The sequence below is a fragment of the Balaenoptera physalus genome, assembly GCF_965194825.1.
Source record: "Balaenoptera physalus genome assembly, chromosome: X".
NCBI lineage: Eukaryota > Metazoa > Chordata > Mammalia > Artiodactyla > Balaenopteridae > Balaenoptera > Balaenoptera physalus.
The window spans coordinates 44,906,307-44,930,773 of NC_138903.1; the positions used below are offsets into that span (position 1 = coordinate 44,906,307).

Here is a 24,467-nt window from a genome sequence, read left to right on the forward strand (position 1 = left end):
TTCATGCCCACAACAAGAAATAAAACATTTCTCAAATTAATTAGGTGTATGTTCATGTAAGCAGCCACATTCAAGTTAATTTTGTGTTTCATGAATACTGGCCCCTCGTTTTTCCAGCAGAAGGTGGGAAGGAAATATTTTCCCATAACCAAATCTTCTTGATACCTGAACTTCATTCCTTTAAGCACAGACACTTCATTTTAGCCATCTTGATGTACTCACTCTAAAATGTCTCCTAAATAACTTAAGCAAAAGGTAGGTGATCCTAACTACTTGAAACAGAGAATGAAGGATTACTAAAAAGGAACCAGCTGCAATGTATCAGAAAAATATCACAAACCCTGTCAATTGTATAGCGGTATCAGACATACTGATAGACACTGTAAAGGGTAGACATGATATTGCCAATGAACCCAAATATCAAAATGGTGCACACGTTTACTGTACTCACATTTCAGAGAACAGTCCAGAGATAACAGCCTTCCTAATGAAATGGACTGGCCTAGAAATCCACTCTGATCATGGCACTTTCATATCTCTAAACCTTTTCAATGCCAAAACAAAGGAAGAATCAATGCCTCTTCTTGACATTTGAGGCCCCAACCTTCCTTTCCAGTCTCAATCTCCATTATTCCCCAACTTGTAACTTTCTCCTACCACATCCACTTCCCTTTCTACTACCTCCTCCTAGTATGTTTCCTTTATCCACATGCTGTTTTGCTAGTCTGAGAGCTCCTTGAGGTCAGGGATTACATCTTGTTCATCTCTAGCCCTAGCACCAGCATGAGGCACAGCAGAATAGACATTCAGTACCTGTTTTATTAATGAATGAAATCCTGCCATCTGAGCCCTTCTTAAATGTCACCTCTACTTTGAGGCCTTTCCTTGGCTCAGGTGGAATGTCTCACTCCTTTAAATTCCCATGGCTTCTTGCTTTTAACCTCTCTAATAATACCTATGTCATAGTCTTCCTTGTGCTTTGTTATAATTATTTAAATATCTAACTAATTACTGCCACTGCCACCCTTCTGTTCTTCACAGAAACAGGGAGAGCAAGAGGCAGACAGACACAGACAAAGGATAACATACTTGGAAAGCATGGACTTTGCCTCATTTTTTAAAAACTTCCTTGTGGTACTTAGCACAATGTTTAGCACATAGGAGTTCAAGAAATATTTGCCAAATTGAATTGCTAAAACATTTGGATATCAGTATGGAGATTTTACTTTAGATCCATACCTCATACCATACACTTCAATAAATTCCAGATGGGTCTAAGAATTAAACACAAAAAAGAAAAAACACCCTGGGGGAGTGGGAGGACAGAATCACATATTTGTCCCAGCTGTGGAGGAGTGGTAAATTTCTGAATATTGAAAAATGAAAGGAACATCAGAGACAGGATGAATGGATCTGAATACATAAATGTGAAAAAGAACACTTTTGCATAGTGAAATATAATAAAGCACACATAAAAATGAAAGCAACAAAATTGGAAAAATATGTGACAAATATAAATGATAAAGTTGAACTATCCAAAATATAAGGAATGGATAAAAATATAGAAGGTCAATAGATTTTACTTGATAAGTGTTCAAAGAAAATGAATAAGGAAACAGATGGCAAATTATGACATTAAGAAATGTAAAGCTTCATTAAATAAATAAAAATTAAAACAAATGGAGAGTATACATACATACCTATTAAGCTAGCAAAAATATTAAAAATGATAGCGGCTTCCCTGGTGGCACAGTGGTTAAGAATCTGCCTGCCAATACAGAGGACACGGGTTCAAGCCCTGGTCCGGGAAGGTCCCACATGCCGCGGAGCAACTAAGCCCGTGTGCCACAACTACTGAGCCTGTGCCCTAGAGCCCACGAGCTACAACTCCTGAGGCCCGCATGCTACAACTGATGAGGCCCGTGCACCTAGAGCCCGTGCTCCACAACAAGAGAAGCCACTGCAATGAGAAGCCTGTGCACCACAACGAAGAGTAGCCCCCGATCGCCACAACTAGAGAAAGCCTGCGTGCAGCAACGAAGACCCAACGCAGTCAAAAATAAATAAATTTATTAAAAAAATAAAAATGATAACATTCAGTGCTGCAGGGCTGTGAGAAAATAGGAATACTTACACAGTTTAATCTTTTGGGAGTACAATCTGGCAACATGCAACAGCTATAAAACAATTCATACCTTTTGACCTGGTTATTATATGTTTAGTAACATATCAGAAAGCAATAACTCTGAATAGAAGAAATGCAATTTGTACAGAAACCGTTTACTATATCACTTTTTATAAGAGTGAAAAATTTTAAATAACTTAAATCCCCAGTAATAATAGAATGGCTAAGCAAAATCTGGCATATCAACACAACAGTATACCACAATCTTATATTTTTGTGTGGAAGGCTATCTCCCTATTCCATATTGCCAGATTTTTCCTTTTTGTGTTCTCTCCATCCCAGTCGTTCGGTACTCACTCAACTGTCACTGTGCCAATTTCTAGGGTAAACTACCTCCTGAAACCTATGCAGCCTGCCACCCCCAATTCTAATTTACTGCTTGTGTTCTGCTATAACTGAGGGAATGACAGGTTCCCATTAAATTAAGGATCAGTGGGTGTTTCTGAAGTCAAGGCATGAGGGCCTCTTCCCCTGTACCATGGGCTTTGTGACAGCTGTATCAAGACCTCAAAGCCTTCTTTTTTTTTTTTAACTTATTACTGGGGTCCAGGCTATGTTCTGATCTCCCGGATAAGTGAGGCATTACTGCAAATGGTTTTGCCTTAATTACAGGCCTTTAGTAAAACTGTTTGTATTTCATGAACACTATGTTTTTGAACAAAACTCTTTCAGTTCATACTAGAAATATTTTCATATGGAAACACCTCGGATCAGGAAAGATAGCCTTAAACTCTATAAATTATAAGTCTTGAGAATACATGTGGCCATGTTATGATTAAAGAGAAACTTGGGAACAAGTAATAGCAAATTCATTTATTAAGAGTCATGCTCATATGCCTATTATCAACTAAAATACATTTATTTAAACTGAGGTTTATTTGGTTTATTACAGCTTACTACTGCTTTGAAATAATAGATAATGTGCTTGAATTTCACAGACATATGAAAATTACAGTCTTATATTTATTATCAAAGACCCAATTGCAAACATTTCGCATCAAGGACCCAATCTCAAACTAATTTGTAAAAAACAAAATGTCAGTTCTCTGTGAGTCATAGGTTTTATTTAAGGCCATATATGATTAGCCTTCAAATCTGACATCAATGCAGGGACCAAATACAAACCCTAACATAAACATATTAGAGCCTTTTTGTGAAAGATCTAGACACCAGTCCTACCAAAGAAGTGAATAGACACATTAAAGGCAATTCAAAATAAATAGAAATAAGAACATTTTAGGTGGAAAAAGTGATTGCTGGCAATGTTAAAAGAGGATGATATCTTCATTTTGACCAGTACAACCAACAAAACAAAATACTCAGAAGAAATTTAAGCTGTGAAAACTTGGCCGTGATGACAAGAAGATAAAAAAAGTGAAGAATTTCCCACCTTGGGTCTGTTCCCTGGATGGGGCCAGGGGTGTTAATTGTGCTTGTGTGATAGAAACAACCATCCTAATAATTCTGCAAGGAATCCGCGAATGGGAGCCATTCCTTAATTTTGCTCTTTCTGCAAATTGCTTTATCTGTAAATCTTTTTCTCTGCCCATGAACATGAGCTGCTTAGTGCTTTGGCCAGCAACAAATACAGTGTACACTCTTAATTCAACTTTAATGGATCCAAAGCTTCCCATATGTTGAGACAATGCAGGTTGATGGGCAGGAAAGGAAAGAAGAGCTCATGGAATCACAGAATCAAACCCACTTTCAGAACCTAGATCTGCTGATGTCTGGCGCCGACACTCTGATACACATTTATATGAATTAGACTGGCAGGTTGATAGATTTCTCACGACCAAAGTTGGGTTTCTTGAACTCTTAGGACACTGGGAGAGAATATTTAGACAACAATCATACCAGCAGCAGGCCAGGAAGGTGAGACCTGCAGGAGATACTGACTGAGCCATTTCCTAAGCATATCAGAAGGAAATTATTTCAATTCTTGTCACAGGATAGGCCAGATGCTCTGTCCTGCCCTAGCCTCACTGTGCTCCCCCTTCCAAAACAAAGAGGAGGAAGGAAAGTAGAAAGGGAAGGAAGGGGGGAGGAAGGGAGAGGGAAGGGGAGAAGGAGGGAGAGAGGGAGGAATATTACAATTAAGCTAAAGCAAGGATTAACAACTGTAAGAAATAAAGGTTACTTTTGCATAAAATGGAAATATAAAAGGTCAGTGTTCAGGAAATGTTAACGTACTAGCTCAGTTACTCTCAGTTCATAGGACTGAGTCATTCGGTTTAGCCGGCTCAGGGAATAGTACCATAGCTTTTTCACTTGCACTTTTATGAGGCATATCTGTGCTGGTGGCAGCTAGCAGACTGGCAGCGCTACAAACTGGCATGCCCTCAGGTCATAAACTAATTATGGCACAATCATTCACTTGTTCTAGCCATTCTGCTGATTACTTCATAAATGAGGAGGGCAGGACCCTTGTCTAAGGCCAGCTCTGGAAAAAAAGACCTCCCTGGTTCAAGCCTTCCTTCCTGGGGAGTTATGTGGGACTCTGTAGAGCCATCGACAGTCTCAGTAAGCCTAGTAGTCTCTTCTTCTGCCTTAATAATCAATTCACTATTAAGTGTCTGTGTTGTATAAGACCCAGAGAGGAAATGCAAAAATAAGGACGACTGTACCTTCAAAGGGCTGAGTCTAGAGGGGATGGGGAACATAAGAACCATTCAAAACCTTCACTTGTCTTAAGCCCACCTGCACATCTCAAAACCCACATTTTTCCTGAACAGAAGAGGCCTTTTGACTCTAGACCCTGCATTAGTCATCTGAGTCTACCCCCACAAGCTCTAGAAAAAATGAAGACATTCTCTTCCAGAGTCAGTGTAATCTTCCATCTTTTCCCCAACAATGGGAGATAAGTTCCCTGTTCATAATTCAATTAAGGACTCAAGGCTGCTTGTGCAAAAGAAGGGCCAACCACTCCCCTCCAGTGCAATAGCTCTCCTGCCTGCCATCCTGCCTCTACTGAACACACAGTCAAGGTTCCTGATGAGGTATACACAGATGATATCCCTTTAATCACAAGAAGCCTTACTCACATCCACACAGACTTACAAATAGCCTCAGGGAGCCAAGCATGCATACCCAGAAATGCATGTGAACATACGAAAAGGTATGTACACAGGTTTGCTTACAGTCAGAAGAAAAGGTAAACAGATTGGGGAGGGGTGGTGAAAGTTCACAGCTCAGTGAGCTGGAGACCTGGGTAGGAAGGAGAAAGAATGAGTCCAAAATACCCACAGAGTGCTGCTTTTCAAGACAGCAGCATACACAGAGCCAGTAGTGACAAATGATTTGGTGGGACTGGAGAGAATAGATTTGTAGCTAGAACTCAGGAAACGGTTTGAGGATCAATAGGCCCCATCAGTATGCCAGTGATTTCATAGTAATATAGTCAAGGTCCCAGAATAAATCATTTCCATGCTCATTACTGCTTATGGCAAACATCACCCAATTCAGACTCCGAGCTTCAAAGAGCCCAAGATCTCTGACAGGCATCATTAAAAACATTCCTGCAAGAAGCACCCTTCATAAGGTGGAGCCTGGCCAAGCACACAGGCATCTGCTCCCCACCATGGTCACATATTCTCCTGCTGCCTTCTACCCTCATACAGGCCCCCACAGTCTGTTTGCATTCCCACACCTGGCCCCACCTTCTAGCAGGGGCCAAGAGCATCATTTCTGGATGAGTGCCCAGCCTTTGAAGTCAGAGAGAATTCAGGCTGTTAGATGAGGAGATCCAGATTCAAGACTTCTCAACACACACTTCCCCCTACTCAACAATGCTTACAATAAAGTTACACTCAAGAGGTACTCTGGCTGCTAGAAAAACAGGAAGCCAGGAGTGGGTGGGTAAGTTAGTGTATCTAGGCTGGTCTGAGCTCTGTGGAATGTCAGGCTCGCTGCAAAGTTGAGTCCCTCCACTGAAGGTGTGGCCAAGGGATCCTTAAGCTGGGTGCTGACAAACCAGCCTTGCCTTTTTTTTTCTAACCATTTTTTAAAATTGAAGTATAGTTAATTTACAATGTTGTGTTAGTTTCAGTTGTACAGCAAAGTGATTCAGTCATATATATATATGTATGTATATATATATATATATATATATATATATATATATTTATTCTTTTTCAGATGCTTTTGCATTATAGGTTGTTACACGATGTTGAATATAGTTCCCTGTGCTATACAGTGGGTCTTTGTTGTTTATCTATTTTATATACAGTAGTGTGTACATGTTAATCCCGAACTCCTAATTTATCTCTCCCCTCCCCCCACTCTCCCCTTTGGTAACCATAAGTTTTCTATGTCTGTGAATCTATTTCTGTTTTGTAAATAAGTTCATTTATATAATTTTTTTAGATTCCACGTATAAGTGATATCATGATATTTGTCTTTCTCTGTCTTCCTTCACTTAGTATGATAATCTCTAGGTCAATCCATGTTGTTGCAAATGGCATTATTTCGTTCTTTTTTTATGCCAGCCTTGCCTTTAAAAAAGTATTTCTCCCCGATACCCCCCGCAGCCCCCACCCCACCCCCAGACACAAATAAAGTCGCCAGGACCTCAGGCTTGGGGCGCAAGAGCATAGCAGAACAACTCAGGGCAGGACTATCTTGGGAGACCTTCTTTATTCCAGTGCTGTCCCAGAATTAAAGGTTGGCAAAGAAATAGGTCTGAACATTTGGTTAAAAGAGCCATATTTAAAAGCAATTTTTCAATTCAAGTTTACAAGAGGCTTTCTTCATCTTCGAAGTCTGGGGGAGGGAGTGAACATATAGATCCTTTAGGATAAACGGTAAGCACCCACTTATGCATGCATGTTCCTATAGGTGTGATTCATGGGAATCAGGGAGAAATTGAGCCTTCTCCCCTCTTCTAGTCCTTAAGGTCATCATTCTGCCACGCCTCCAACAATAACAACTGCAATGCAATAACTCGTACTTATATAGCACTTGCAAGTTTACAAAGCTTCCTCCCATTCATTATCCCATTTAATACAAATTAACCCAGTATGTGCTGTAGTTAATGAAGGGGATGATATTTAAAGTGTATTCTGTCTGACCTAGCAGTTCTGCTTCTTCTATGAATATCTCTTAATAAATAAAATAATTAGACAAGTGTGTGAAGATGTATGTACACAAATGGCCACTGTAGCACTGTTTATAATAGCAAAACATTAGAAGTGAATTAAATTAATGTGGTTCTGGTTAAAATATTTATAGTATTCATACAGTCATAAAGTGTGACACTGTAAAGTCATTAAAATGATTATGTAGATTGGAAAAGATTTCTGCAACATATTGTCAGGTATAAAAAAGTGGGCTACAAAACAATATATATTCTATGACCTCATTTTTAATATGTGTGTATAAACAGAAAAAAATTAGCGTAAGATATATATACACCTAATTATCAATCAGGTTATCTCTAGGTGATAGAATGTAGGTAATTTTCATTTTCTTCTTTAAACGTTTATGTATCTTCTAAGTTAATATTAAAACAATAAACAGTATTGTTTTTGATTACATGGAAAATAAAGCTATATTCATTTTGAACAGGAGAAGAAATATGGTATGCAACAACAGTAGTAGCTACCATTTATTGAGCAACTATTATGTACCACAGCTTCAAACACACATCATATTTTAACCCTCATAACAATAGCAGGAGGTATGTAATATTGTCCCCCATCTTATGTATGAGGAGTCTGAGGCTCAGAAGGTTTAAAGGACTTCCCAAGGTCACATACCTAGAAGTGACAAAACTAGGATTTGAACTAAGGTTTCCTCTTCACTCGAAATCTCATGCTTTTATTTGCTGTTCTATCATCTCCCTTCTCAAGGGCCATTTCTCCCTTGAAGTGCTCAATGTACCAAAGCCAGATTTTATATTTTTGAGTACTTATGTCAGAGAGACCCCATTAAGAGTATAACTGTTGCCAGCTCAAAGCAAGGTTTCAAGAATATACAGAACCATCAAGGCCTGGTACCAAAAGCCCAGAAAAAGCAGCAATAGCCCAAATTGAAGTCTGGTCCCTAAAATCTCACAAAGGCAAGGAGAGTCCTTGCTTGATTCAAACCTTTGCTTCCTCCATCCATCTATTCCTTCCCTGAGTACCTATCATGTGCCAGGAACTGTGGGAGTGCAAAGATGAACAAGGCAGACTCCTGGCCTTCAGAATTATTTGAGAACATACTTCATGATGAAATGTGACCAATGGCCAAAGGGCCATAGCAGGAAACTTGGAAAGACAGGAAGCAGGTGGCCAAATCCTTCTTTACTATACTTTAAAAGGACAGTAAATACATGGATTCAATTACCCAAAACCATCCAACATTACTGAGCAATGACTATGTACCAGGCCCTGTGCTGTATGCTGTCATATATCTTACTAGTATTACTATTATTGCTACTACTAAGGAAAATAGCAGCTAACATTTTATTAAGTCCTTACTGGTAGTGGTGGAAACTGGGCTAAGTGCTTTACATACAGCATATATGTTCACAACCACAATTCTATTAACTTGGATTAAGGTAGAGGTTTAATATGAAAACAAAAAGGAACAAATCCAACAAACAAAACCTGTAGAGTTCTCCACAGATTCCCCTATTCACCACTAGAAATATAATGGTCATCATAGAGGTAAAATGGTTTGAATATCCAGACAACTCTATAAACACTTTCCATTTGTTCCTTTTTTTTTCTTTTGGCTCGATACAACAGGCATTTATTATCTCTCAGTTTCTGTGGGTAAGAGTCCAAGAATGGCTTAGCTGGGTCGTTTGTAAGGCTTTAATCAAGGTGTTGGTCAGGGCTAGGGTCTCATCTGAGGCTCAGCTGGGGAAGAATCCACGTCCATGCTCATGTGACTGTTGACAGGATTCAGTTCCTCGTAGGCTTTTGGAGTCTTGCTGCTTGTCAGCTAAAGACTGCCTTCATTTGCTTGCCACATGGCCTCCTTCATAGGTAACTCACATTCACGTCAGCTTGCTTCTTCAAAGCCAGTAGGGGAATAAGGATCCTGTTCCCTTCTTTAGTCCAGATCAGAGGCTCACATACTTAAAGCATTACTATCTAGGGTTCTATATATAGATGTAGTGCTTTATTGTAATACAAGGGATTTTCAGGGAGAATTTCCAGTAATTCATGATTTTTTGTCTTGTGTGCTATTTTTAGTACCTGACTCAAAGGGTGCATGAGATAATAATGATGATATGAAGATTATATGCCCAATAAATGATAGATCTTGCCTTAATATGCTAAGCTTCACAATAACCCTATCATAGAAGTACCCTTGATCTCATTTTACAGGTGAGTAAATGTGGTTCAGAAAGGGTCATCCCACACTATTTCAGTGTGACAAAGCCAAAGTTTAGACCCAGGTCTGACTGACACCAAAGCTCCTTGCACAGCTTCATGAGAGGTACTTCCTTTTTGATAAATGAATTAGGTTTTAGCTAAAAGGAATGACAAGGGCACAATGAACAAGATGGATTAGAAGGGAGAGCATGAGGCAGATCCAAGGAAGAGTGGTGAGAAAAAAAGTGACACTATCAAAGTTGGGCTTTAGGAAAATTAACCTGATGGTGGTGACACCTGTCCCCTGAGGCAATGTTGTCTCTCATTTGAGGTAGAATACAGACAAGAAAGCCTAGTCTACAGAACAAGCTCCCTTTTCTGGTGCAGGACTCCAAGGTACTATCTGAAGGTCACCTGTCTCCTTGAATTCCCAAACTGAGGACTCGCAACCACATTCTTGGAGGTGATATAGGAAGCTAGGACCCCAGTTCCCTGTCATTGCATATTACAAAGTTCACACTGAAGACACCTCAGCCTCCCTACTGTCTCAGAATGGTGTCAGGTAGCAACAGCACCCATTAAAATGTCTAAAATGTGCTATTTTTCACCTGAACCATCTGCATCTAATTTCACAAAAGACCAGCTTGGGACTGGAGAATAGAGCTCCTGCCAAGCAAAATACCAAAGACCATGCACAGCTCCCTCTCTCTACCTAAGCTAAGCTTGCAGGGGTGCTTCTCCCTGTAAGGTCTGTTCCCTCAGCCAAGGAAGACTGAACAATTTCTCTTATACTTTTGCCTATTTCCTAGGATAGCAAAAAAATCAAGGATGACAAGCCCTACCCACCAGGTACCCTACTTATATCCAAAAAGATTTGAAGTACCTTACAATAACAATTCTTGTATCACAGGACCATAAAATTAAAAGAGGGTTAAAAAAACAGAGGAGGAGATGATTTTATTTAAAAGAAGAAAACCTTTTGTTCATATGTGCTTCAGTTGAAAATTCAAATTTGCTCCAAGCTTCCTAGCAGCCAAGGCATAAAGGCAAACACTATAGGTTCTAAAACTTTGGTCTGATAAAAGGAAACAAGCTAACTTGTCAGGAGGCAAACTATTGGTCGGCCCTGGATTCTACATACGAATTATACAAGGGACAATTGAAAAAAACTCACAAAGGCTGATCTCTTCAACATCATTTTGGCAAAATGTACTTTTGTCATATAATCATTTCTTAAATTGACCCTCACATCTTAAATCACCCTCCCTATGTGAACAATCTTTTTCTTTTTCCTCACTTGCTTCCCAGTACTCTTACTGAGGTACCTGTGAACAAGCAGTGCCAACGCCCCCCTGAAACTGCAGCTTTGGATCTGCTCCAAGTTCTTGGATACTTGGTTGGGATCTCAAAAAATGCTATGCCCAGAGAGCAGAGAAAATACCAGTTTTGGCCTAGAATATGTTTAGGGCTATGTGGTGTCGACTGCCTTAACTAGCAGCCTAGTTCCTTAGAAACAGCTGACACTAGGCTTTGAGTAGGAGAGTCAGTGGTACCTAAGGGCCTCTTTCTACTGCAGCTTATGTGCCTGTTGGACCAGAAGCACAAAAAAAGAAAAAAAAATTAGCACCAAGCAAGCCAGACCAGAGGCAGGCCCAGTTTGTATTAAAGATCGCACTCAGGAGAAAAGAATTCTAGGTGTGAATACAGAGAGTGGGGCCGGGGGAGGGGGTGTTAACCAGCAGACAGTTCAGTTTTTAGGAACAGTGCCAGAGCAAGGACTCCAAAGCTGGAAAAAAATGTTTGGCTTTAATCATGGGAAACCTCCCAACCCCCACCCCAACTGACCTGGAGGTGGGGCAAGTTTGAAGCAAGTAAAGAGAAATAAATGGCATGCTGACAAGGGAAGGTAAAAGGGAGGTTGAAGAAACAGAGTCTGGGAAGCAAAATCCTGAATAGCTAGTTAAAAGGACATTTTTACTTACGTTATGAGACCAACAGCTGACAAGTAAGAGGAGATACTGTTAGGAGGCAAAGTCTCATCGAGGTGTGAGATGTGAGGGAAGTGGTCCTAGTCCAGGCTAAGAGAAGAGGTGAAGGGTGTGGTGTCGCAAAAGCCAGGCAGAAATTCCAATAAGAAATGAAAAGAATAGAATTTGCACTCAACCACTGACTAAACACAATCATTATTACTCAATTTAATTGTCCTGCCAACAATCCTGTGACCTAAGAAGTATTGCCCTCTGACAGATGAGGAAAATGAGACACAGGGAGTTGCTTCACAGAAATTACTCAGGGTAATTACCTGGCTAGGAAAGAGAACTTCCAGGCTTTGAACCCAGATGTCTGTGGCTCCACAACTTGTAGTCTTTCAACACATCCCCCTGAACAGTGCCAGTTCTGCACAGCTAAGGAACCAAGGCCCCAACATCGGTGGTGGCAGGGGGTGGGGGGGGGAGCAGCAACTTCACCTTGGCAGTCTAAGAAAAGCTTCTTTCCTGAAGTAGGACCAATCAAAATTAGATTTCTAGGCTTCTTTAAATTCCTACCTATTCTATTCTTTCTAAATATAACTATAAATATAGATGTGTGTGTGTGTATATATAGTTATATTTAGAGAGAACAGAATAGGTAGGAATATATGTATGCATACACACATACATATATATATATAATGACATATATATTTTAACCTTTTATTTAAATATCAATATATATTTTTATATTATGTTATATTATATATTAATAATAATAATACTAGGTAGTACTTATTACCTAGTAATAAGCATTACTTTGTGCCAGATACAGGACTAAGCACTTCGTGGCTTAGATCGTTTCCTCACATCAGAAAATCTGCATATAAATCTTATTATTATCCACAATCCACAGATGAAAAATTAGGCTTGGAGAGGTTCAATAACTTGTCTGAGGTTACACAAGGAATAAATGACAGAATTTCAGTTCAACTCAGCCTCCAGATCCATACGACACTGCCTTCCTAACTCTTCCATATAGATGCCTCAGAAAATAGAGATGAGCAAAAAAAAGAAAACAAAATCACCCATAACAGCATAAACATATCTGCTTTTCTCTACAGACTTTCAAGCTACATACCCCGGTGTTTTGATTTGATCTGTTCCTTAATTATCCCACATGTGTCTGTCCCCAAAGAGCTGATAAGCCCCTTGCAGGCAGGAGATAGGCCTTCTATTTTGTTTCTCCCCACTGTCTCACTCCAGCCCCAGCACAGAGCCCAGTGGGTAGTCATACCTGTTGCCGATGGACCACCATGAGGAGAGTCAAGCTCAATGATGATACCAGAATGCAGCAGAATTTTCCAAGACATGATTTCATGAATCTGGCAGCCCAGCAAGAGCTCACTATGTCATCTGAGACAATGAGAGATGCTTGGGTAACCTCCTCAAGCCCTAGGCTGACCCAATCTTTTATCAAGCATTAAGTCAGCCAGTTGTAAATCAGTAGAAAACTTCTTAAAGAGTTGATTCGTCTTTAAGTAAATTATCAGATGCTTGGACTAAGAGGTATGTACAAAGATATTCTCCACAATGTTACTTATAATAGCAAAAAACCTGGAAACCTAAATGGCCAATTACATGGAAGTAGTAAATTAAATTATAATGCACCCATATGGGGCTATTATTATGCAGTGATCTAAAAGTAAGTTTTAAAAAATTCCTAATGACAAGGAAAAAGAGCCATAATAAGTGGAAGAATTTGAGGGAAGGATACAGAAAATATAGCCATGTAGTATGATCTCAAATATATATTACTTTTATAATCAAAATATATTACTTTTAATGAGAAAAAAATCAGTTTATAAAAACAAGATGAATAATTGTGACCCTTTCCACAATGTCTTTTCTCTTGCAATTAGCTTTGCCTTTTCTCAGACATGGTTTAAGTTGCTGCTACATTATCTCAGTTTCATTTGCAAAATAGGGGTGAAAGTAGCTACTAATCTCCCATAGTTGCTGTATTGATGAAATGAGGTAATGGATGTGAAAGTGATTTTTCAAACAGAGTACTATTCACTTCTAAGTTATTACTGAGGAGATCCTAAGTGTGCTAAATTTTTGGTGGTTTGCAGAAATCAATCTCTCTTGGAGCCAGGCTCTCTTGGGACCAATCTCTGTCTCTTCCTGCCCATTTCCACTGCCATAATCACACTCCAGGCATTTACCCTCTCATTGCCTGAATTTCCACACTAGTCTCCTAGCTGGATCTCCTCCAGACTCTGGCCCCCACTATCCACCCTCCACAAAGCACCAAGAATCACCTTTATGACCATATTAATCCTTTGCTCAGACTCCCACAGACTCCCAAGTACTCTTCACATACCACACCAATTTTTAAATCAATTCTTCTACAGCATTCTCCAACTATCACCCTAGTCCCCATATAATCAGTTTAAAAGTCTTCAACATGTCTTTGCTTAACTAGAAAGCACCATATTACATAGTAGACCCTCGATGTGTCATACCCTTCTACTCTAAGTGTGGCCTCACCTGGGAGTTTTCAGACAGGTAGAATCTCTGGCTGCAGCCAGACCTATCGAATCAAAGTCTGCATTTAAGAGTATCCAAGTGATTTGCATGCACAGTAATGTTTGAAATGCACTGGCCTAGGAGGCCCTAAAGCTGTCAAGGTGAAGCGAAGCATTGACAGCTGTAATTAATTGACAGATTTATTAACTCTTTCCAAGCTGTCCTTATTGCGTCTCTCGTGTGTCTGTCCATCTCCTTTTTTGGATGCTAAGACTGTTTAAAAAGTTGTAACTTACATAACCTATATGGGAAAAGAATCTGCAAAAGAATGAATATATGTATATGTATAACTGAATCACTTTGCTATACACCTGAAACTAATACAACATTGTAAATCAACTATACTCCAATAAAATTTTTTAAAAAGCAAAGTGGAATTGAATGGTAATGTTTTCTATTCTTCAATTAAATTAATTTTGACAGAGGACAAACTATATTTAATTTTTCTAGAAAAAAATCTTCTCAGCAAAAAAAAAAGTAACTTACACTTTTCTCTTCCTTTGTCCCAACTCCTATCATCCAGGAGGCTCTCAGTAACTGATCATCAACTCAAAATAGCTTTAAAGGCCATATTTAAAAGTAATCATGATCAAATTTATTTAATATGGCACAGTAGTTAAGAACATGGAATCTGGAGTTGCCAGCCTGAGATCCAAAACCTGGCTCCACTACTTTCCAGCTGAGTGACCTTGGGCACTTAACCTCTATGTGCCTCAATTTACTCATCTGTGAAATGGAGATATTAATACATATTCAAAAGATTGTTGTGAGAATTAAATGAGTGAAGCAATGGGAAGCTCTTAAACACCATCTGCCACAGTTACCACTATATAAGTTTTAGGTATTACAAATGTTGCCTTAGAAGAGCATTATGATAACTATTTCAAAATTTAGGCCATTAACAATCATAACTACAGAATTATTTCCAAGATGGAGTGTGTGCTGGGAATTTAGCACGGATAGTCATTCTGAATTCTCACAACTCTTCAATGAGATTGACAGTCGTCTTATTTTACAGAAGACAGAGTTTACACAGCTAAACTTGAATTCAAGCCTGAAGGACTTCAGAGTCCATGTTCTCTAACGTGTATAAACAGGGGGCTTTAAAGGCAATAGAGAAAAGAAATAGCTTATGGTTTTAAGAAATAATAAAGAATGAGGTAAAAGTTGATGGCTTGACTATTGGGGGTACCCAGATTTTGGAAAAGCAAGATCTAACTTTGTAAGAGCTCACAAGCTCACTGATACGAATAATTAAAATAGTATTGTGGATATTGCACTCAGTGAGCTAAACATGAAGCAAACAGTTTGTGGAGGGTAAGCCAAAGGCAACCATCTGTGGCTCTGGGATTTCTCCCTCAGTATTCCAGGCCAAGAAATGGATAATGGAAACTTGTCTGTATCCCCAGCTACCTGGACTGTCCCTGGACAGGAATTAGGTGCAGATATTTCTATTTGGCAATCAGAGAACATGAAACACACAGGAAGGAGAGGCCCACAATGGCCTGCAACACTCCTGTCCTGGACATTGCTACCTCTGGTTCTTCTTTCCTGTCCTAGAGATTCACCTGGTCACCATCATCACCACCACCACTACTTAAGGCAAACCGCCACACTGTTCTTAAGAGAAGTCAGAGGGAGATAATGCCTGGGATTAGAGCCAAAACTAGGAAAGCAGTATAATGTTCCCTTTCTGCTGAAAAAACTGGAAGGGGGATGGGGCAAGTGAGGGCCTTTGGGAGTCCTCCAAACTCATAGCAAGCAGTGGCAGCATCTTGTGAAGGGAAAAGGCCCAGGGGCCAGAGGCATAGTGAGCTCCCAGTATGGTGTTTGGCATATGGGCGAGGACCTCTTTGTATGGCTGTTCAGTAATAAATCCCTTGGGCAAGGAAGTATGCAAAAGAGTACTGAGTCAGCCCTGTGTATACCAAGGGCAGGAAAACAGACACAGAATTCTCTGTGCATACAGGTAAGAGAATTTTAGCCACCTAAATTAATAAGATAGTTTTAAAAAGTCAACCAAAAAGTAGGCAGAGGTCATGGGGCCTAGAATCAACAATATGGTATTCCAGGCAAAGGGAAAGAAAGTGAGGAAGAAGAAACAAAGATTGCATTGCAACCTCAAAGGATGCTGCAGCTGAAAGTGAGTCCGTGAGAGCAGTGATAAGATCTTATTGGAAAACTCAATTTTAAAGAGTTAGAAAAACAAGAAAAAATGAGTCCTATCTGAAAAGGACATTATGAAAAGCGCTATTAATGAAATCACATTGCATCCAAGCACTGTATAAGGTCCCCAAGCTAAGGGAATAAATCGGAACCTGGGCTCCACTTGGTAAACCTGGTGCTCTACACAGGGCTGAATGCCCCCTGAAGAAAGGAGGACCTTTTTGTAATTGGCAAAAAAGCACCATACGGGCTAGTGGCAACTCAGGAGTCTGTGTCCTCAGAGGGTTTCATATTAATAAAAACCATGACTATAGAGACAAATATTAAAGTGTTGACCCCAAATTGATCCAGCTATTTCATCTCTAACTCACTTGATCTCTTTTCAAGAACATATAGCTGGATATTATAAGAATTTTATTTGATTGCCTGCAAAGCTAAAACTCCCAACAGAGTTAAGATTCAAATGGGTAGTTTAAAAAAAATTTTTAATCTGAGAATAAACCATCATCATCACCATTATAAATAATTTATTAAGCCCCATATCACACTCACAAAGGGAAAACAAAGGTTAGGATAAGAATTCTTGAGGCTGACAGGGTCCTTAGTTTAAATCTTCACTACAGATAGGGGAAATGAGGCCTAAAGAATGGTTGTTACTTGCTCAAGGTAACAGACCACATAAGTAACAATTTCAACTGTGGACTGTAGGGTATTTTGCTTGACATGAACTAAAAATCTGGTGAGGGTGGAGTGGGACAGGGTAAAGTTCCATGAAGTCAGGGACCATACATGTTTTCCATTTCTAAGTCTATACTTGAGATGAATAATCATCTCAAATAGTCACTTTGCTAAACCACAAACAAACAACCCCCCCCCAAAAAAAACAACACAGAACAAAACAAACAGGCAAAGAAGGAAATTACCTAAGTTTCAGAAATGGGACCTTACACATAAGAGATGCCAAACTTTGGTTTACTGAATGCATAGGCAGTTTTGGGGAAAATAAGTTAGAAGACAGATGGGGCCTACCTACGTATATGCAGAATCACTGGGGGCAACTTAAACAGCCAGGATACTAGGATTTCTCTCATCCTCCCCACAGTAAAGTTTCAAATTGAACTTATGCCTGGGCACAATCCTCCTTCCCTTATCCCCACCTACCCCCACCCCACCCATCCCTCCAACTATTAGAGTTAATTTGAAATCACTGGGGTATATTCTCTTTAGTGCGAGGCTCATCAAACTATATCGAGTTAAGCTGCAAATTTTCCCTCATTCTACATCTTTAGGTTCTAATTTAGACTAGGATGGTAATAGGAGGTTAACATGAAAGGACAATCTGGTATAGGCACCTTATCTCCATTTTTCTAATCCAAAATTCTTATTTTGCTCCACACAGGTCATGTAAATAGAGCTGAAGCCCACTGCAGGTTAAAGGGGAGCAGGTAGAATTGGCAGGCAGCTCTATTCATATATTTCCAGTGAGTGCTCTTGGTTAGAGGGACAGAGATGGGAGTGCAATGAGTGGGGGTGGTTGGACACTTCCAAAGAGGCTTTTGTCTGACACCCTGGCTACTTATACTTGTATGCCGAGAGACCAAGAGACCTCCCAGCTACTCCAGATAACAGTCTCAAAAGGGACAAGTATAAGGTAATTAATGCTTTTTATGTTTTTGTGGGGGTTTTTTTGTAGTATAGGTTCTGCCTCTGGGAATATGGGCTCCAAGCTATCAGCTCTAAATAAGAAAAGAAATCTGGAAAGCACTGTAGACTGTTTAATGAAGACACCAGCCTAATTTGTTCTTTCAACCAAAATAAGTATTGGTCTACGCATGTCAGGAATAGAAAAAAAAATGAGATGTTCCTTTCCCTCACTCCCTCACCTCACCCTGCCCTCAATTCCTTCCTTCATGGTTTGCCCTCATCTGGGATACTGTGTGCAGGTCTGGTCATCACATCTCAGGGACAATACCATCAAGCTGGAGAAGGTCCAGGAAAAGGCTTAAAATGGTAAATTTATAGCCAATAAAACAAAGTCCAACTTCATCAATTAGTATACTTAGAAAACATATACCCTCCAAAGTTTAGAACAGCCTAATACAACGTTTTTTTTTACATTTGGATAAATTCATTGACAGATATTTAAAAAGGAAATTAATGTTTGGAGAATATCACTTACTATAGATGTTGACTAGGAGGAGGGCCCAAAGATGAAGATTTAAGGGTTATATATTCTGCGAGGTCCTGCACTAGTAACATTACCTATGTTATCTCATTTAATCCTCACAATAACCCTATGAGTAGGTACTATTAGATCTCCATATTAGTGATGAGGAAACCGAGGTTTAAGAGAAGTTACATAACACATCTAACTCGCACACTGCTGGTTAAAACCAGGTTTCGATATGGATAGGAAAGGAAGTGAAATCATCTTTATGTAGAGATGATGTAGAAAATTCTAAGGAATCTACAAAAGGGCTATTAAAACTAACAAGAGATTAGTACGGTTACAACACAAAATCAATATACATAAATCAATCACATTTCTATTACTAGCAATCAAGAATCAGAAAGTAAAATTTTAAAATACTAACCATTGGGACTTCCCTGGTGGCGCAGCGGTTGAGAGTCTGCTTGCTAATGCAGGGGACACGGGTCCGAGCCCTGGTCTGGGAGGATCCCACATGCCGCGGAGCGACTAGGCCCATGAGCCACAATTGCTGAGCCTGCGCGTCTGGAGCTTGTGCTCCGCAACAAGAGAGGCCGCGATAGTGAGAGGCCCGCGCACCACGATGAGGAGTGGCCCCCGCTTGCCGCAACTGGAGAGAGCCCTCGCACAGAAACGAAGACCCAACACAGCCAAAAATAAATAAATAAATAAATAAATAATAAAAATAAAGGAATTCCTTTAAAAAATAAAATAAAATAAAATACTAACCATTTATAATAGCATCAAAAATATGAAATACTCAGGGATAATTTTGACAACAGATATCCAAGAGCTGTAGATTGAAACTACAAAACATGGCTGAAATAAATTAAAGAACATTTAAATAGAGAGATATACCCTGTTCCTACATTGGAAAAGTCAGTATTGTTAAGGTGTTAATTCTCCCCAAATTTATCTACAGATAACAGTGTAATCCCAATCAAAATCCCAGCAGGCTTTTAAAATAGAAATTGACAAGTTGATTCTAAACTTTATATGGAAATTCAAACAACTGGGAATAGCCAAAACACTTCTGAAAAAGAACAAATTTGGAGGGTTTACACTATTTGAATACAAGACATTATAAAGATACATTAATCAAAACAATGTGGTTTTGGCATAAAGATAAACATATAGGTCAAAGGTACATACTACAGTGTCCATGTGTATAGAGTCAATTGATTTTTGACAAAGGTACCAAAGCAATTAAATAGAAGAAGGATAATCTTTTCAACAAATGTTGCTGGAACAACTGGATGTTCACATGCAAAACAAACAAAAACAAAAAGCAAACCAAAAAACCCTCAGCTATTATCTCACACAACTTACAAAAATTAACCCCAAATGGATCCTAGACCCAAGTGCAAGAGCTAAAACTATATAACTTCTAAAAGAAAATATAAGAGAGAAATCATAGTTACCTTGGGTAAGGCAAAGACTTCTTAGGACACAAAAAGCTGAAATTATAAAATGTTTAAAAATATTTAAATGGACTTTATCAAAATTAAAACATTTTACTTTTCTTTTTTAATATTTAGATGATTTAATAGACATTTCTTCGAAGAAGATATACAAATGGCCAATAAGCACATGAAAATATGCTGCTCAATATCGTTAGTCATTAAGGGAAATGCAAATCAGAACCAGAATGAGATATAACTTCACACCCACTAGGATGGAGAGAGAGAGATCTAGACAGAGATGGAGATAGAGACACAGACATTTAAAAAAAAAAAACCTTTTACTTTTCGAATGACACTGTTAAGAAATGGATAGGCAAGCCATAGACTGGGAGAAAATATTTGCAAATCACATATACCCAACGAAGGACTTGTATCTAGACTATAAAGAACTCTTACAACTCAATATCAGAAGAGAAAAACTAATAAAAATAGGCAAAAGATTTAAATAGACACTTCACCAAAGAAGATATGCATATGGCAAATAAGCACATAAAAAGATGCTTAACATCGCTAATCATTATAAAAACATAAACAAAACTACAAAGAAATACCAATGCATACCTTCTAGAATGGCTAAATTTTTTAAAATGACCATAATAAGTATTGGTATGGAATGGAACTCTCTTACACTACTGGTGTAAGATATTTACAACCATGTTGGAAAACAATTTGGCAGCTTTTAAAAATGATAAAGGTACACCTACCATATGACACAGTCATTCTACTTGTAGATTTAACCAAGACAAATGAAAGTATATGTTTACACAAAGACTTATACATGAATGATCATAGCAGTTTTATTCATTATAGCCAGAAACAAGCCAAATGTTCAACAACAAGCGAATGGATAAGCAAACTGTGGTATATTCATGCAATGGAATATTACTCAGCAATAAAAAGGAATAAACTGTTGATACATGCAAGAACATGGAAAAATGTAAAAATATTTATACTGAGTGAAAGAAGGAGGACAAAAAATATATACTAAATGATTCTATTGATATAAATTTCTAGAAAATGCAAACTAATCTATAGTGATAGAAAGTAGTTATCTGGGAGTCATGGAGGTGGATTATGAAGGGGTACAAAGAAACATTTGGGGATGAATCATATGTTTATTACCTTTATTATGGTGATAGTTTCATGGGCATTGTCAAAATTCATCAAGTTGTATAGGCATTTATACATGTATAATTTCTTATACATCAATTATAGTTCGATAAATGTGTAAAATATAAAATCAAGTCAAATTTGCCTCAACGCAATAGTTAACATACTTGTAAAATAGGGACTGATTTCCCAAACAAATAAAAATAAGTATGCTTATTTTGTAGCCAAACTTTACACAGTATATATAGTTCATTCTGGAAAAGGAGACTAAATAATGACCCCCAGACCCTTCTAATCCAGAAGAATTGTTAGTCAAAAACAATAAGGGGTCATGAAGGCTGCACACTCATATATATACTGCAATAACTAGTATCTCCCTCCTATAGAACAGATTTCAGGTGTTAGCTGAAAGAAAAGAAAAAAAGAGGGGTTATTAACTTTGGCTTTACTGGATGATGAAATTAAGACTGGGCTACTTGCTAATAAGTTCTTCAATAGTTAAAAACTAGTATTGGTTGTTTTTTAAAAATATTCATGTAGGAAGACATAACCATAATTCAAGAAAGTAGAAGAAGAAAAAAAGAAGATGTGTGGTTCCTATATGGTTCAGTAATAATCACAACCAGTCTATGACTCCCTTAAACAGTCTGTTGAAAAATATGAAGGGAGAAGAAAAGGGGGCCCTATGAAAGGTGTACAGGGATAGGGTGGGGATTGACAAAGATATTATGGGGCCAGAGAGAGATATCAAGAGCACGTTTTTAACTTTGCAAAACCAACGTAGAGACCCTTAGGTTAGGTGGCTTATACTCATGTAAAATACCAGCCAATCCATCAACGGATTTTTTTGAAGTGCCCACTAGTGATTTATAGTTAATGCTTAGTGAACTGGAACACTGCAACTGGAACTACTTAAATTTTTCTGACTTCTGAAATGTAATTAAATTGGTACACACAGGGAATTAGCAAAAGTATCCTGATCCTTTAGAGACCAATGTGTTACCCATTTAATTAGTCTGTCCGTCTGGGTAGTAAATCATGTTCTTGTCTAACATGCTAGATAAGCATATCTCACTCAAGCAGAGAACTCAGAAACTTCAGATGGAAATCATTTACAAAATACAAATGGGAAATCACAATAACTACCAAAGGAAGGGAGGAAATAGAGAAGAGGGAAGAAAGAAGAGAGGAGGGGAGGGGAAGGAGGAAGTTCTGTAGAAAGTAGCATTTTAAAGGGGCTTTATTAGCACAGAAAACATGGAAACTTTCTATTCCAAAAAGAATCACCCCCTCAACCACTCTACCACCACCACCACCACCACCACCACCACCATTCTCTCCCTCTTCCTCTCTATCTCTATTTTTTACACACACACTCTCTCTCACACACACACTAAATTTTACAAGTTCAAGTGGTGAAGTATCTATCCACACATCTATGTGAAAAATCAAAATTCATATCAGTTTCTAGATAGCATAGGAATAAATGTTAAGGGTAAGGGAGAGGGAAGATGAGAAGTAGTATATATTAAGCTAAAAGCTTATCCTCTAAGATCAGGAACATGACAAGGTTCCTCACTCTCAAGACTTCTACCCAACATAGAACTGGAAATCCTAGCCAGAGCAACTGGGAAAGAAAAATAAACACAAGGCATCCAAGTTGGACGGGAAAAAGTAAGACTGTCTCTGTTTGCAGATGACCTGATGTTATATATAGAAAATCCTAAAGACTGTACCAAAACACTGTGAGAACTGAAAAACAAATTCAGTAAAGCTGCAAGAAACAAAATCAACATACAAAAATCAGTTGTGTTTCTATACATTAACAATGAACTATCTAAAAAAGGAATTAAGGCCAACAAACACATGAAAGAATGCTCAATATCATTAATCATTAGAGAAATGCAAATCAAAACTACAATGAGATATCATCTCACACTGGTCAGAATGGCCATCATCAAAAAATCTACAAACAATAAATGCTGGAGAGGGTGTGGAGAAACGGGAACCCTCTTGCACTGTTGGTAGGAATGTAAATTGATACAGCCACTATGGAGAACAGTATGGAGGTTCCTTAAAAAACTAAAAATAGAACTAGCATACGACCCAGCAATCCCACTACTGGGCATATACCCTGGGAAAACCATAATTCAAAAAGAGTCATGTACCACAATGTTCATTGCAGCTCTATTTACAATAGCCAGGACATGGAAGCAACCTAAGTGTCCATCAACAGATGAATGGATAAAGAAGATGTGGCACATATATACAATGGAATATTACTCAGCCATAAAAAGAAACGAAATTGAGTTATTTGTGGTGAGGTGGATGGACCTAGAGTCTGTCATACAGAGTGAAGTAAGTCAGAAAGAGAAAAACAAATACTGTATGCTAACACACATATATGGAATATAAAAAAAAAAAAGTTCTGAAGAACCTAGGGGCAAGACAGGAATAAAGACACAGACCTACTAGAGAATGGACTTGAGGATACGGGGAGGGGGAAGGGTAAGCTGGGACAAAGTGAGAGAGTGGCATGGACATATATACACTACCAAACGTAAAATAGCTAGCTAGTGGGAAGCAGCCGCATAGCACAGGGAGATCAGCTCAGTGCTTTGTGACCACCTAGAGGGGTGGGATAGGGAGGGTGGGAGGGAGGGAGATGCAAGAGGGAAGAGATATGGGGACATATGTATATGTATAACTGATTCACTTTGTTATAAAGCAGAAACTAACACACCATTGTAAAGCAATTATACTCCAATAAAGATGTTAAAAAAAAAAGAAATTAAGAAAGCAATCCCATTTACAATAGCATCAAAAAGAATAAATTTAACCAAGGAAGTGAAAGACCTATGCACTGAAAACCATAAGACAAATTGAAGACACAAATGGAGAAAAGAGAACCCTCCTATACTGTTGGTGGAAATATAAATTGTAAAGCCACTATGGAAAACAGTATGGAGGGTCCTTTAAAAACTAAAAATAGAGTTACCATATGATCCAGCAATCCCACTCCTGGGTATATATCCAGAAAAGACAAAAACTCTAATTCAAAAAGATACATGCACCCCAATGTTCATAGCAGCACCATTTATAATAGTCATGACATGGAAGCAACCCAAGTTCCCATCAACATATGAATGGATAAAGAAGATGTGAGATATATATATACACACATATATATGTATATAAAATGGAATATTACTCGGCCATAAAAAAGAATGAAATCTTGCTATTTGCAGCAACACGGATGAACCTAGAGAGTATCATACTAAGTGAAATAAGTCAGAGAAAGACAAATATCATATGATATCACTTATATGTGGAATCTAAAAAATAATACAAATGAACTTATTTACAAAACAGAAACAGACTCACAGACATAGAAAACAAACTTACGGTTACAAAAGGGGAGGAGGGATAAATTAGGAGTATGTGATTAACAGATACACACTACTA

The 24,467-nt window shown here is 38.5% G+C and overlaps 1 protein-coding gene across 7 annotated transcripts in view; it reads right to left on the reverse strand.

The window, feature by feature from the left end:
- Nucleotides 1–24,467, reverse strand: part of SHROOM4 (shroom family member 4) — a 200,192-nt gene that overhangs the window by 154,139 nt on the left and 21,586 nt on the right. For 2 of the 7 annotated variants that reach the window (XM_082445094.1, XM_082445092.1), the window contains exons 1-2: nt 12,760–13,180; nt 11,795–11,987 (exon numbers count right to left, since the gene is read on the reverse strand). The exons of 4 other annotated variants lie outside the window; for them this stretch is intronic. The gene's annotated coding sequence lies outside the window, so the exon portion shown is untranslated. Of the gene's footprint in view, nt 1–11,794; nt 11,988–12,759; nt 13,181–24,467 lie in introns of those variants that run through there. One more of the 7 variants, XM_082445093.1, reaches the window with a different exon arrangement.